Here is a 16,807-nt window from a genome sequence, read left to right as displayed (position 1 = left end):
AAAAAACAGAAAACAAACTAGAAGCACTTATCTAGCAGAGCAGCAGGCCCAAGGAAAGATGCAGTAGCTCAGATCCAACACTGGAACATTGACAAGGAGCAAGGAAGACAGACTCAGGTGGAGCTAAATAGCAAGGCAGCCAACGAGCTCACCAAAACACCTGAGGGAGGAAGCCCAGAGACTGCAATACCACTTGTGACCACAGAAGTGAACTCAGCCACAGAATTCACAACAATATCCTTCCTGAGGAATGTTGTCCCACTCGTGATTGAACACCGAGATAAAACGTATGCTGTCATCTTTTTCATTTTTATTTTTTCTTCTGATATAACAATGAGTTCCGGGATGCTGACTTAGCTTTGTTATAGCCGTATTTTATACATCTCTGGCTATAGCCGCGCTGTTCGAATCTTCTTTTCAAATCAGAGGCCTGTGTTTCAAATTTTTGGTCAGTCGAGCAGATCCGCCGCATCCTCAGAAACTGTCCAACCGGGATGGCCCTCACAGTGGACTGGTTATGCGCAGTCGTGGCATGGATCAAAGAATTTACTGATGTTTCTTTACGGAAGACATCAGTCTGGATGGTGGAGGATGAGTCCACCTCCAGACTGATGTCCAAAAAATCAATTTTGATTTTATCATAACTATATGTTAATCTGATATTAAGATTATTGTCATTTAAACCTGCCATGAACTCATCCAACTGCTGCTCCGCCCCCCGCCAAAAAATCAAAACATCATCGATATAGCGTAACCAGCACAGCACATGGTCGGCGGCCCCTGCCCCCGTGTCACCAAAAACCAACCTCTCCCAAAATCCCAGGAAGAGGTTGGCGTACGCGGAGGCACAGGCCGCATCCATGGCTGCGCCACGCCTTTGTTGGTAAAACTGGTCTTTAAAAGTAAAGAAATTATGCGTGAGGACAAAGTGCAGCAGTTCCAGGATAAATTCACACAGAGGGCCGTCCAGGTTGGAGGTCCCGAGAAAGAAGCGGACCGCCCGAATACCATCCTTATGATTAATGCACGTATACAACGTTTCAACGTCTGCCGTTACCAAGATGATATCCCTATCCACAAAGGCGCCGTCAACCCTCGTAAGGACGTCCGTCGTGTCCTTTACATATGAGGGTAGTGTTTCCACAATTGTCTTCAAATAATGATCAATAAACTTGTAAATGGGGTCGCATAGGCCACCAATCCCTGACACTATCGGACATCCCGGAGGGTTGAAGGCATCCTTGTGTACTTTGGGAAGTAGGTAGAACGTAGGTACTTTGGGGAATTCTACCGTTAGTCCATCCAGAATTTTCTTATTAATCACCCCCAAATCAAAAGCTTTATTCAGAATTTTCTGGAGCCGTGCAGAGAAGGACACCACCGGATTATATCCTAATTTAGTGTACACCTCACTGTCTCGCAACTGTCAAAAAACCTCATGTTCATATTTGACAATAGGCCAGACCATGATGTTCCCCCCTGTTGTGAATTCTGTTGTCGGGCTCCCTCCTGTGGTCATGAATGGTACTTCGGCTGGTTCTGTCCATGGACTTCCTCTGGTGGGTGTTTCTGAGTTTCCTTCCACAGGTGATGAGGTTAATTCGTTAGCAGGCTGCTCTATTTAACTCCACTTAGATCTTTGCTCCATGCCACCTGTTAATGTTCCAGTATTGGTCTAGTTCACTCCTGGATCGTTCTTGTGACCTGTCTTCCCAGCAGAAGCTAAGTTCCAGCTTGTATTTCTTTGGTTTGCTATTTTTCTGTCCAGCTTGCTATTTTTATTTTTGTCTTGCTTGCTGGAAGCTCTGGGACGCAGAGGGAGCGCCTCCGCACCGTGAGTCGGTGCGGAGGGTCTTTTTGCGCCCTCTGCGTGGTCATTTTGTAGGTTTTTGTGCTGACTGCAAAGTAACCTTTCCTATCCTCGGTCTGTTCAGTAAGTCGGGCCTCACTTTGCTAAATCTATTTCATCTCTGTGTTTGTATTTTCATCTTTACTCACAGTCATTATATGTGGGGGGCTGCCTTTTCCTTTGGGGAATTTCTCTGAGGCAAGGTAGGCTTTATTTTTCTTTCTTCAGGGCTAGCTAGTTCCTTAGGCTGTGCCGAGTTGCATAGGGAGCGTTAGGCGCAATCCACGGCTATTTCTAGTGTGTTTGATAGGATTAGGGATTGCGGTCAGCAGAGTTCCCACATCCCAGAGCTCGTCCTTTATTATCAGTAACTATCAGGTCATTCCGTGTGCTCTTAACCACCAGGTCCATTATTGTCCTGACCACCAGGTCATAACAGTACAGGTGGCCCAAAGTACTAATGCATCTCAATAGAGGGATAAGAGAAGTTCTGAGACCATTTTTTTTTCTTTGCACTGTGTTTTGTCTCTCTTTTCCCCTTTACCTCTGGGTGGTTCAGGACGCAGGTGTAAACATGGACATTCAAGGTCTGTCCTCTTGGATGGATAATCTCACTACAAGGGTACAAAACATTCAAGATTTAGTGGTTCAGAATCCGATGTCAGAGCCTAGGATTCCAATTCCTGATTTGTTTTTTGGTGATAGATCTAAGTTCTTGAATTTCAAAAATAATTGTAAATTTTTTCTTGCCTTGAAACCTCGCTCCTCAGGTGACCCTGTTCAACAAGTAAAGATCTTTATTTCCTTGTTACGTGGTGACCCTCAAGATTGGGCATTTTCGCTTGCGCCAGGAGATCCGGCATTGCGTGATGTTGATGTGTTTTTTCTGGCTCTTGGATTGCTTTATGACGAACCTAATTCAGTGGATCAGGCAGAGAAAATCTTGCTGGCTCTGTGTCAGGGTCAGGATGAAGCGGAGATATATTGTCAGAAGTTTAGAAAGTGGTCTGTGCTCACTCAGTGGAATGAATGTGCCCTGGCAGCAGTCTTCAGAAAGGGTCTTTCTGAAGCCCTTAAGGATGTCATGGTGGGATTTCCCATGCCTGCTGGTCTGAATGAGTCTATGTCCTTGGCCATTCAGATCGATCGACGCTTGCGTGAGCGTAAAGCTGTGCACCATTTGGCGGTACTATCTGAGCATGGGCCTGAGCCTATGCAATGTGATAGGACTTTGACCAGAGCTGAACAGCAAGAACACAGACGTCGGAATGGGCTATGTTTTTACTGTGGTGATTCCACTCATGCTATCTCCGATTGTCCTAAGCGCACTAAGCCGTTCGCTAGGTCTGCCACCATTGGTACGGTACAGTCTAAATTTCTATTGTCCGTTACTCTGATTTGCTCTTTGTCATCCTATTCTGTTATGGCATTTGTGGATTCAGGCGCTGCCCTGAATTTGATGGACTTGGAGTATGCTAGGCGCTGTGGTTTTTTCTTGGAGCCCTTGCAGTATCCTATTCCATTGAGAGGAATTGATGCTACGCCTTTGGCCAAGAATAAGCCTCAGTACTGGACCCAATTGACCATGTGCATGGCTCCTGCACATCAGGAGGATATCCGCTTTCTGGTGTTGCATAATCTGCATGATGTGGTCGTTTTGGGGTTGCCATGGCTACAGGTTCATAATCCAGTATTGGACTGGAAATCTATGTCTGTGTCCAGCTGGGGTTGCCAGGGGGTACATGGTGATGTTCCATTTTTGTCTATTTCGTCTTCCACTACTTCTGAAGTTCCAGAGTTTTTGTCGGATTATCGGGATGTATTTGATGAGCCCAAAGCCAGTGCCCTACCTCCTCATAGGGATTGCGATTGTGCAATTAATTTGATTCCTGGTAGTAAGTTTCCTAAGGGCCGATTGTTCAATTTATCTGTGCCAGAATACGCCGCTATGCGGAGTTATATAAAGGAATCCTTGGAGAAAGGTCATATTCGCCCGTCGTCATCACCGTTAGGAGCAGGGTTCTTTTTTGTGGCCAAGAAGGATGGTTCTTTGAGACCTTGTATTGATTACCGCCTTCTTAATAAAATTACAGTCAAATTTCAGTATCCTTTGCCGATACTGTCTGATTTGTTTGCTCGTATTAAAAGGGCTAGTTGGTTCACCAAGATAGATCTTCGAGGGGCGTATAATCTTGTGCGTATTAAACAAGGCGATGAATGGAAAACAGCATTTAATACGCCCGAGGGCCATTTTGAGTACCTGGTTATGCCATTCGGGCTTTCCAATGCTCCATCAGTATTTCAGTCCTTTATGCATGACATCTTCCGAGAGTACCTGGATAAATTCCTGATTGTGTATTTGGATGATATTTTGGTCTTTTCGGATGATTGGGAGTCTCATGTGAAGCAGGTCAGAATGGTGTTCCAGGTCCTTCGTGCGAATTCCTTGTTTGTGAAGGGGTCAAAGTGTCTCTTTGGAGTTCAGAAGGTTTCATTTTTGGGGTTCATTTTTCCCCTTCTACTATCGAGATGGACCCTGTTAAAGTCCAGGCCATTTACGATTGGACTCAGCCGACATCTGTGAAGAGCCTGCAAAAGTTCCTGGGCTTTGCTAATTTTTATTGGCGCTTCATCGCTAATTTTTCTACTGTTGCTAAACCGTTGACTGATTTGACTAAGAAGGGTGCTGATGTGGTCAATTGGTCTTCTGCAGCTGTAGAGGCTTTTCAGGAGTTGAAGCATTGTTTTTCTTGTGCCCCTGTGTTGTGCCAGCCAGATGTTTCGCTCCCGTTTCAAGTTGAGGTTGATGCTTCTGAGATTGGAGCAGGGGCGGTTTTGTCGCAAAGAAGTTCTGATGGCTCGGTGATGAAGCCATGTGCTTTCTTTTCTAGAAAGTTTTCGCCTGCTGAGCGTAATTATGATGTTGGTAATCGTGAGTTGTTGGCCATGAAGTGGGCATTCGAGGAGTGGCGTCATTGGCTTGAAGGAGCCAAGCATCGCGTGGTGGTCTTGACAGATCACAAGAATTTGACTTATCTTGAGTCTGCCAAACAGTTGAATCCGAGACAGGCTCGATGGTCGTTATTTTTCTCCCGTTTTGATTTTGTGGTTTCTTACCTTCCGGGCTCTAGGAATGTGAAGGCTGATGACCTGTCAAGGAGTTTTGTGCCTGACTCTCCGGATGTTCCTGAGCCGGCGGGTATTCTCAAAGAGGGGGTAATTTTGTCTGCCATCTCCCCAGATTTGCGGCGGGTGCTGCAAAAATTTCAGGCTGATAGACCTGACCGTTGCCCAGAGGAGAAACTGTTTGTCCCTGATAGATGGACTAGTAGAGTTATCTCTGAGATTCATTGTTCAGTGTTGGCTGGGCATCCTGAAAACTTTGGTACCAGAGATTTGGTGGCTAGATCCTTTTGGTGGCCATCTTTGTCACGGGATGTGCGTTCTTTTGTGCAGTCCTGTGGGACTTGTGCTCAGGCTAAGCCCTGCTGTTCTCGTGCCAGTGGGTTGCTTTTGCCCTTGCCGGTCCCGAAGAGGCCCTGGACGCATATTTCTATGGATTTTATTTCGGATCTCCCCGTCTCTCAAAAGATGTCGGTCATTTGGGTGGTTTGTGATCGCTTTTCTAAGATGGTCCATTTGGTACCTTTGTCTAAATTGCCTTCCTCCTCTGATTTGGTGCCATTATTTTTCCAGCATGTGGTTCGTTTACATGGTCTCCCGGAGAACATCGTTTCTGACAGAGGTTCCCAGTTTGTTTCGAGGTTTTGGCGATCCTTTTGTGCTAGGATGGGCATTGATTTGTCTTTTTCCTCGGCTTTCCATCCTCAGACAAATGGCCAAGCCGAACGAACTAATCAAACTTTGGAAACATATCTGAGATGCTTTGTTTCTGCTGATCAGGATGATTGGGTGTCCTTTTTGCCGTTGGCTGAGTTCGCCCTTAATAATCGGGCCAGCTCGGCTACTTTGGTTTCGCCATTTTTCTGAAATTCTGGTTTCCATCCTCGTTTCTCTTCAGGGCAGGTTGAGTCTTCGGACTGTCCTGGTGTAGATACTGTGGTGAATAGGTTTCAGCAGATTTGGACTCATGTGGTGGACAATTTGACATTGTCCCAGGAGAAGGCTCAACGTTTCGCTAATCGCCTGCACTGTGTGGGTCCCCGACTTCGTGTTGGGGATTTGGTTTGGTTGTCGTCTCGTTATGTTCCTATGAAGGTTTCCTCTCCTAAGTTTAAGCCTCGTTTCATTGGTCCATATAAGATTTCTGAGGTTATCAATCCTGTGTCATTTCGTTTGGCCCTTCCTGCTTCTTTTGCCATCCATAATGTGTTCCATAGGTCGTTATTGCGGAGATACGTGGCGCCTGTGGTTCCATCCGTTGATCCTCCTGCCCCGGTGTTGGTTGAGGGGGAGTTGGAGTATGTGGTGGAGAAGATTTTGGATTCTCGTGTTTCGAGACGGAAACTCCAGTACCTGGTCAAGTGGAAGGGTTATGGTCAGGGAGATAATTCCTGGGTTTTTGCCTCTGATGTTCATGCTGCCGATCTGGTTCGTGCCTTTCATTTGGCTCATCCTGGTCGGCCTGGGGGCTCTGGTGAGGGTTCGGTGACCCCTCCTCAAGGGGGGGTACTGTTGTGAATTCTGTTGTCGGGCTCCCTCCTGTGGTCATGAATGGTACTTCGGCTGGTTCTGTCCATGGACTTCCTCTGGTGGGTGTTTCTGAGTTAACTTCCACAGGTGACGAGGTTAATTCGTTAGCAGGCTGCTCTATTTAACTCCACTTAGATCTCTGCTCCATGCCACCTGTCAATGTTCCAGTATTGGTCTAGTTCACTCCTGGATCGTTCTTGTGACCTGTCTTCCCAGCAGAAGCTAAGTTCCAGCTTGTATTTCTTTGGTTTGCTATTTTTCTGTCCAGCTTGCTATTTTTATTTTTGTCTTGCTTGCTGGAAGCTCTGGGACGCAGAGGGAGCGCTGTTATGTTTGCTAATGACAGGTGTTATGAAGGCAATCCAGAAACACAGTGTGCTTAGCGATCAGAGCGCACACAGTGATCTGACAAATACCCAAAAATACAAGAACGAGCTCTGAGACGTGGAAACTCTGTAGACTGCACACCTGATCCTATCCTAAACACAACTAAAAGCGGCTGTGGATTGCGCCTAACAACTACCTAGGCAACTCGGCACAGCCTAAGAAACTAGCTAGCCTGAAGATAGAAAAATAGGCCTGACTTGCCCCAGAGAAATTCCCCAAAGGAAAAGGCAGCCCCCCACATATAATGACTGTGAGTAAGATGAAAAGACAAAACGTAGGGATGAAATAGATTCAGCAAAGTAGGGCCCGATATTCTAGAACAGAGCGAGGACAGTAAAGCGAACTTTGCAGTCTACAAAAAACCCTAAAGCAAAACCACGCAAAGGGGGCAAAAAAACCCACCGTGCCGAACTAACGGCACGGCGGTACACCCTTTGCATCTCAGAGCTTCCAGCAAAACAAAAGACAAGCTGGACAGAAAAAAAGCAACAAAAAAGCAAAAAGCACTTAGCTATACAGAGCAGCAGGTCACAGGAACAATCAGGAGAAGCTCAGATCCAACACTGAAACATTGACAAGGAGCAAGGATAGCAGCATCAGGCGGAGTTAAGTAATGAAGCAGTTAACGAGCTCACCAGAACACCTGAGGGAGGAAGCTCAGAAGCTGCAGTACCACTTGTGACCACAGGAGTGAATTCAGCCACAGAATTCACAACAGTACCCCCCCCTTGAGGAGGGGTCACCGAACCCTCACCAGAGCCCCCAGGCCGACCAGGATGAGACACATGAAAGGCACGAGCAAGATCGGAAGCATGAACATCAGAGGCAAAAACCCAGGAATTATCTTCCTGAGCATAACCCTTCCATTTAACCAGATACTGGAGTTTCCGTCTAGAAACACGAGAATCCAAAATCTTCTCCACAATATACTCCAATTCCCCCTCCACCAAAACCGGGGCAGGAGGCTCAACAGATGGAACCATAGGTGCCACGTATCTCCGCAACAACGACCTATGGAATACATTATGTATGGAAAAGGAGTCTGGGAGGGTCAAACGAAAAGACACAGGATTGAGAACCTCAGAAATCCTATACGGACCAATAAAACGAGGTTTAAATTTAGGAGAGGAAACCTTCATAGGAATATGACGAGAAGATAACCAAACCAGATCCCCAACACGAAGTCGGGGACCCACACGGCGTCTGCGATTAGCGAAAAGTTGAGCTTTCTCCTGGGACAAGATCAAATTGTCCACTACCTGAGTCCAGATCTGCTGCAACCTATCCACCACAGAATCCACACCAAGACAGTCCGAAGACTCAACCTGTCCTGAAGAGAAACGAGGATGGAACCCAGAATTGCAAAAAAATGGAGAAACCAAGGTAGCCGAGCTGGCCCGATTATTAAGGGCGAACTCAGCCAACGGCAAAAAGGACACCCAATCATCCTGGTCTGCAGAAACAAAACATCTCAGATATGTTTCCAAGGTCTGATTGGTTCGTTCGGTCTGGCCATTAGTCTGAGGATGGAAAGCCGAGGAAAAGGATAGGTCAATGCCCATCCTACCACAAAAGGCTCGCCAAAACCTTGAAACAAACTGGGAACCTCTGTCAGAAACAATATTCTCAGGAATGCCATGCAACCGAACCACATGCTGAAAGAACAAAGGTACCAAATCAAAGGAGGAAGGCAATTTAGCCAAGGGCACCAGATGGACCATTTTAGAAAAGCGATCACAGACCACCCAAATGGCTGACATCTTTTGAGAAACGGGAAGTTCAGAAATGAAATCCATCGAAATATGTGTCCAAGGCCTCTTTGGGACCGGCAAGGGCAAAAGCAACCCACTGGCACGAGAACAGCAGGGCTTAGCCCTAGCACAAATCCCACAGGACTGCACAAAAGTACGTACATCCCGTGACAGAGATGGCCACCAGAAGGATCTAGCCACTAACTCTCTGGTACCAAAGATTCCAGGATGACCAGCCAACACCGAACAATGAAGTTCAGAGATAAGTTTATTAGTCCACCTATCAGGGACGAACAGTTTCTCTGCTGGACAACGATCAGGTTTATTCGCCTGAAATTTTTGCAGCACCCGCCGCAAATCAGGGGAGATGGCAGACACAATGACTCCTTCCTTGAGGATACCCGCTGGCTCAGATAAACCCGGAGAGTCGGGCACAAAACTCCTAGACAGAGCATCCGCCTTCACATTTTTAGAGCCCGGAAGGTACGAAATCACAAAGTCGAAGCGGGCAAAAAATAACGACCAACGGGCCTGTCTAGGATTCAAGCGCTTGGCAGACTCGAGATAAGTCAAGTTCTTATGATCAGTCAATACCACCACGCGATGCTTAGCTCCTTCAAGCCAATGACGCCACTCCTCGAATGCCCACTTCATGGCCAGCAACTCTCGATTGCCCACATCATAATTACGCTCAGCTGGCGAAAACTTCCTGGAAAAGAAAGCACATGGTTTCATCACTGAGCAATCAGAACCTCTCTGTGACAAAACCGCCCCTGCTCCAATCTCAGAAGCATCAACCTCGACCTGGAACGGAAGAGAAACATCTGGCTGACACAACACAGGGGCAGAACAAAAACGACGCTTCAACTCCTGAAAAGCTTCCACAGCAGCAGAAGACCAATTAACCAAATCAGCACCCTTCTTGGTCAAATCGGTCAATGGTTTGGCAATGCTAGAAAAATTACAGATGAAGCGACGATAAAAATTAGCAAAGCCCAGGAACTTTTGCAGACTTTTCAGAGATGTCGGCTGAATCCAATCCTGGATGGCTTGGACCTTAACTGGATCCATCTCGATAGTAGAATGGGTAAAGATGAACCCCAAAAATGAAACTTTCTGCACACCGAAGAGACACTTTGATCCCTTCACAAACAAAGAGTTAGCATGCAGGACCTGAAAAACCATTCTGACCTGCTTCACATGAGACTCCCAATCATCTGAGAAGATCAAAATGTCATCCAAGTAAACAATCAGGAATTTATCCAGATACTCATGGAAGATGTCATGCATAAAAAACTGAAACACAGATGGAGCATTGGCAAGTCCGAACGGCATCACTAGATACTCAAAATGACCCTCGGGCGTATTGAATACAGTTTTCCATTCATCTCCTTGCCTGATTCTCACCAGATTATACGCACCACGAAGATCTATCTTAGTGAACCAACTAGCCCCCTTAATCCGAGCAAACAAGTCAGATAACAATGGCAAGGGATACTGAAATTTAACAGTGATCTTATTAAGAAGGCGGTAATCAATACACGGTCTCAGCGAACCATCCTTCTTGGCTACAAAGAAGAACCCTGCTCCCAGTGGTGATGACGATGGGCGAATATGTCCCTTCTCCAGGGATTCCTTCACATAACTGCGCATAGCGGCGTGTTCGGGCACGGATAAATTAAATAATCGACCTTTAGGGAATTTACTACCAGGAATCAAATTGATAGCACAATCACAATCCCTATGCGGAGGTAGAGCATCGGACTTGGGCTCTTCAAATACATCCTGATAATCAGACAAGAACTCTGGGACCTCAGAAGGGGTGGATGACGAAATCGACAAAAATGGAACATCACCATGTACCCCCTGACAACCCCAGCTGGATACCGACATGGAATTCCAATCCAATACTGGATTATGGGTTTGTAGCCATGGCAACCCCAACACGACCACATCATGCAGATTATGCAACACCAGAAAGCGAATAACTTCCTGATGTGCAGGAGCCATGCACATGGTCAGCTGGGCCCAGTATTGAGGTTTATTCTTGGCCAAAGGTGTAGCATCAATTCCTCTCAATGGAATAGGACACCGCAAAGGCTCCAAGAAAAACCCACAACGTTTAGCATAATCCAAATCCATCAGATTCAGGGCAGCGCCCGAATCCACAAACGCCATGACAGAAAACGACGACAAAGAGCATATCAAGGTAATGGACAGAAGGAATTTGGACTGTACAGTACCAATGACGGCAGACCTAGCGGACCGCTTAGTGCGCTTAGGACAATCAGAAATAGCATGAGTGGAATCACCACAGTAGAAACACAGACCATTCAGACGTCTGTATTCCTGCCGTTCAACTCTAGTCATAGTCCTATCGCACTGCATAGGCTCAGGTTTAACCTCAGGCAGTACCGCCAAATGGTGCACAGATTTACGCTCGCGCAAGCGTCGACCGATCTGAATGGCCAAAGACAAAGACTCATTCAAACCAGCAGGCATAGGAAATCCCACCATGACATCCTTAAGAGCCTCAGAGAGACCCTTTCTGAACAAAGCTGCCAGCGCAGATTCATTCCACTGAGTGAGTACTGACCATTTCCTAAATTTCTGACAATATACTTCTATATCATCCTGACCCTGGCACAAAGCCAGCAAATTTTTCTCAGCCTGATCCACTGAATTAGGCTCATCGTACAGCAATCCGAGCGCCAGGAAAAACGCATCGACACTACTCAATGCAGGGTCTCCTGGCGCAAGAGAAAATGCCCAGTCTTGAGGGTCGCCGCGCAAAAAAGAAATAATAATCAAAACCTGTTGAATAGGATTACCAGAAGAATGAGGTTTCAAGGCCAGAAATAGCTTACAATTATTTTTGAAACTTAGAAACTTAGTTCTATCTCCAAAAAACAAATCAGGAATAGGAATTCTTGGTTCTAACATAGATTTCTGATCAATAGTAACTTGAATTTTTTGTACATTTATAACGAGATTATCCATTGAAGAGCACAGACCCTGAATATCCATGTCCACACCTGTGTCCAGAATCACCCAAATGTCTAGGGGGAAAAAAAAAAGTGAACACAGAGCAGAAAAAAAAAAAAAAAAAAATGATGTCAGAACTTTTTCTTTCCCTCTATTGAGAATCATTAGTTGCGCTCCTTGTACTGTTATGTTTGCTAATGACAGGTGTTATGAAGGCAATCCAGAAACACAGTGTGCTTAGCGATCAGAGCGCACACAGTGATCTGACAAATACCCAAAAATACAAGAACGAGCTCTGAGACGTGGAAACTCTGTAGACTGCACACCTGATCCTATCCTAAACACAACTAAAAATGGCTGTGGATTGCGCCTAACAACTACCTAGGCAACTCGGCACAGCCTAAGAAACTAGCTAGCCTGAAGATAGAAAAATAGGCCTGACTTGCCCCAGAGAAATTCCCCAAAGGAAAAGGCAGCCCCCCACATATAATGACTGTGAGTAAGATGAAAAGACAAAACGTAGGGATGAAATAGATTCAGCAAAGTAGGGCCCGATATTCTAGGACAGAGCGAGGACAGTAAAGCGAACTTTGCAGTCTACAAAAAACCCTAAAGCAAAACCACGCAAAGGGGGCAAAAAAAAAACACCATGCCGAACTAACGGCACGGCGGTACACCCTTTGCGTCTCAGAGCTTCCAGCAAAACAAAAGACAAGCTGGACAGAAAAAAAGCAAAAAAAAAGCAAAAAGCACTTAGCTATACAGAGCAGCAGGTCACAGGAACAATCAGGAGAAGCTCAGATCCAACACTGAAACATTGACAAGGAGCAAGGATAGCAGCATCAGGCGGAGTTAAGTAATGAAGCAGTTAACGAGCTCACCAGAACACCTGAGGGAGGAAGCTCAGAAGCTGCAGTACCACTTGTGACCACAGGAGTGAATTCAGCCACAGAATTCACAACAGAGCGCCTCCGCACCGTGAGTCGGTGCAGAGGGTCTTTTTGCGCCCTCTGCGTGGTCTTTTTGTAGGTTTTTGTGCTGACTGCAAAGTAACCTTTCCTATCCTCGGTCTGTTCAGTAAGTTGGGCCTCACTTTGCTAAATCTATTTCATCTCTGTGTTTGTATTTTCATCTTTACTCACAGTCATTATATGTGGGGGGCTGCCTTTTCCTTTGGGGAATTTCTCTGAGGCAAGGTAGGCTTTATTTTTCTTTCTTCAGGGCTAGCTAGTTCCTTAGGCTGTGCCGAGTTGCATAGGGAGCGTTAGGCGCAATCCACGGCTATTTCTAGTGTGTTTGATAGGATTAGGGATTGCAGTCAGCAGAGTTCCCATGTCCCAGAGCTCGTCCTTTATTATCAGTAACTATCAGGTCATTCCGTGTGCTCTTAACCACCAGGTCCATTATTGTCCTGACCACCAGGTCATAACACCCCCCCTTGTCAGCTGCTTTGAACACAACATCATCCATGGATTGTAATTGGCGGATGCTTTCCCTTTCTGTATGGGTCAGATTATCGTATCAGCGTTTAGTCGATAAGGTTTTTAATTCGTTTGATACCAATCTGGTAAAAACTTCTACCGCCGGACAGAGTGACAAGGGGGGGAACCTCGTTGATCTGGGAAGAAGATTTTTAGGGAACCCACCTTCGACATCCGTGGTCTGTTCCTCCAATAGTTCCTCCAATATCCTTATGGTGTCTCTCTCTGCAGCGCTCCAACCCTCCAAATCATTCCCTCCTTTACTATGCAGAATAAGTGGAGATCTTTCAGCGCTGTAAAATAATTATAATTGTTAGTGGGAGAGAAAGAAAGGCCCCTACTTAGTACCTATAGTTGAGTATGTGTTAACTCATGATCCGATAGATTAATTACCTGAAGACCTCCCTGAGACCCATTCTCCAATTGTTTTGCCTCAATTTTCTTTTTGGCATTTTGCCTAGTATTTATTTTTCTGTAGTTCTCACTTGTGGAGGCTCCCTCATTTACCACTTCTGATCGATTACTTTTCTTAAATTGTTGTGTGTCCCCTTTGTACGATCTAATAGATGCTGATCTTGAGCGTGATTGGGACTCATTCCTATATTAAGGACGGGATCTTTCATTGGGATTTCTCCACTTATACATCTTGTTTTGCTGCTTATCATTGATATCCTGTTGGAATTTTTTTTATTTCGTTTGCTGGATATCCTCAGCCCATTTTTGTGTTTCCTCCTGTATTTCAGCATTAAACTTTTTCAAGGCCTCAGCCGGCATCTCTTTTTTGATGCAGTTCTGTAGCTCATCCATTTCTTTTTCTATGGATTGCAAGGACTCTGCATTCATCTCCTTTAGAATTTCCATAAAGCCGGCTGAGCATGCATTGGCGTGATTTTCCCATTTCTCCCGTATTTCCGGGTTTTCTACCGGAAATGAGGGGAACACCTGAACTCTCAATCCCCTAGGGATTAACCCCTTTTGTAGATATTTGTCTAAGAACGCATGGTTCCACCATATTTTGGTTCTTTTCCTTTTGAGATCTTTAAACTTGTATGTCATCTCACTTAGCCCCTTATCCTTCACCTCACCACCTGTACCGCTGGTGTCTTTAAATACATCGTTCAATTGTGAGAGCCATGCTCCGTCGCGGGCTCTAAAGTCCATAATTGTACACCTGGAACACGCTGTGAAAAACACAGAATGCAGTGTAAGTAACACAATTTCCAGAATCATTATTGCGACACCCATTTGTCACAAAATATTACTGTTATCTCCCTTAAATATACCATATTATATCCAGAGAACCGAAGGAAGCTTAGTTTCATTATAAAATTAGTAAATTTTTATTTATAGCAAAAACACACAGTAAAAACATGTAAAAAGCGCAAGCACATGACATGGTGCTGCCCATGCATATCACGCAAAAGTGCAAGAAAAGACACCAGAATTAATGAAGTACCCCGCATAAACCATTAGTTGTATATACATATAGATGTAACTATTAGGGTTGAGCGACCTTGACCTTTTTAGAGTCGAGCCGTGTTTCGCGAAACCCGACTATCTTAGAAGTCGAGTAGAGTGGAATCGGCCGATTATCGCGAAAAGTCGGGTATCGCCCGAAACACGAAACCCAATGCAAGTCAATGGGGGAGCATAGTCGGCAGTGAGTGGAGGCCAGGAAAACACCTACACTGCCCATTTTAATGGCAAAAACATCCATTCTTGTTACAGAAGCTTGTCAATCGTAATTTACCTTATAATAATTGGAAGGCATTTGAAATTGGGGGTCATTTGGCTAAAGTTGTGAAGGATAGGGCTGGTTCAAGTAATTAGTGGGCCCAGGAAATCTGGAACACGTCACGGCAGTGGAGCAGGGAGAGGTAAGTATTTAAACTTTGCAAGTGCTGTGATCCTGAGCAAGCAGGGGGGGCCCACTAGTTGGCATTGGCACTGGCACAGGGCCCCTCAAAGTACTGCGGTGTGTTTGCACGGCGGGGGCGCCTCCCACCGGCAGCAACACTTTTGCCAACTAGTATTCCTCCCCCCACCTGATGAAGGAACCTGCACTTTCATCTGCACCTTCCTCTTTGTCCCCGTGTAAGGTGGTATGGTATGCGGGAAGGGGGACCTGACTTTCAGCAGGGTCACAATCTTGCTGTGTAGCGTGCACGGGGAATTTTGCGTTATGGGTCAATGTACCAGCAGACTCATATATCACTGGCTGGGCAATGGGCAGGATGAGGAGGAAACACAGATATAGGCCCAAAGAATAAAGTTGGCTAAATGCAGTTCAAAATTGGTAACACAGGACTAACCAGGGGGCATTGCAGTGGAGGACAACTGGAATGAGAGGCTGACAAATAGAGTAGGCCCAAATCAGTAATTAGTCGAAATGCAGTTCAAAATTGGCAACCGTAGTAAACAGGCGGCACAGCTTTGTTCAGTGGAGGAGAACAGCAAGGAGTGGCAGACACCGATAGTAGGCCCCAACCCAACTAGTAGGCCAAATGCAGTCTAAAATTAACAACTACTTAACGAGAGCCTGAAAATGGAATTTCAGGACTGAAAACCAGGAGAACAGCAAGGAGCGGCAGACACTGTTAGTAGGCCCCAAACCAACTAGTACACCAAATGCAGTTGTTCCATTTAACCACTATTTAACAAGAGCCTGAAGATAGAAGCTCAGGAAAGGCAACCTGGAGAACACCTTGGAGTGGAACACACTGTCTCTACACCCCATACCCAATTTGTAGGCCTAATGCAGTGTAGTTTCCAACAACTACTAAACGAGAGCATTAAGATTGAAGCAATGGAGAGGAAACCTGGGGAACACCTTGGAGTGGAACACACCATCTCTCTACACCCCATACCCAATTTGTAGGCCTAATGCAGTGTAGTTTCCAACAACTACTAAACGTGAGCCAGAAGATCGAAGCAATGGCGAGGAAACCTGGGGAACACCTTGGAGTGGAACACACCGTCTCTACACCCCATACCCAATTTGTAGGCCCAATGCAGTGTAGTTTTCTACAACTACTAAACGAGAGTCGGAAGACCGAAGCAATGTGGACGAAACCTGGGGAACACCTTGGAGTGTAACACACCATCTCTCTACACCCCATATCCAATTTGTAGGCCTAATGCAGTGTAGTTTCCAACAACTACTAAACGAGAGCATTAAGATCGAAGCAATGGCGAGGAAACCTGGGGAACACCTTGGAGTGGAACACACCGTCTCTACACTCCATACCCAATTTGTAGGCCTAATGCAGTGTAGTTTCCAACAACTACTAAACGAGAGCATTAAGATCGAAGCAATGGCGAGGAAACCTGGGGAACACCTTGGAGTGGAACACACCGTCTCTACACCCCATACCCAATTTGTAGGCCTAATGCAGTGTAGTTTTCTACAACTACTAAACGAGAGTCGAAAGACCGAAGCAATGTGGAGGAAACCTGGGGAACACCTTGGAGTATAACACACCATCTCTCTACACCCCATACCCAATTTGTAGGCCTAATGCAGCGTAGTTTCCAACAACTACTAAACGAGAGCGTGAAGATAGAAGCTCAGGAAAGGCTACCTGGAGAACACCTTGGAGTGGAACATACCGTCTCTACACCCCATACCCAATTTGTAGGCCTAATGCAGTGTAGTTTCCAACAATAACTAAACGAGAGCATTAAGATTGAAGCAATGGAGA

This window comes from Ranitomeya imitator, chromosome 1, assembly GCF_032444005.1.
Source record: "Ranitomeya imitator isolate aRanImi1 chromosome 1, aRanImi1.pri, whole genome shotgun sequence".
Lineage (NCBI taxonomy): Eukaryota > Metazoa > Chordata > Amphibia > Anura > Dendrobatidae > Ranitomeya > Ranitomeya imitator.
This window is presented reverse-complemented; position numbering follows the sequence as displayed.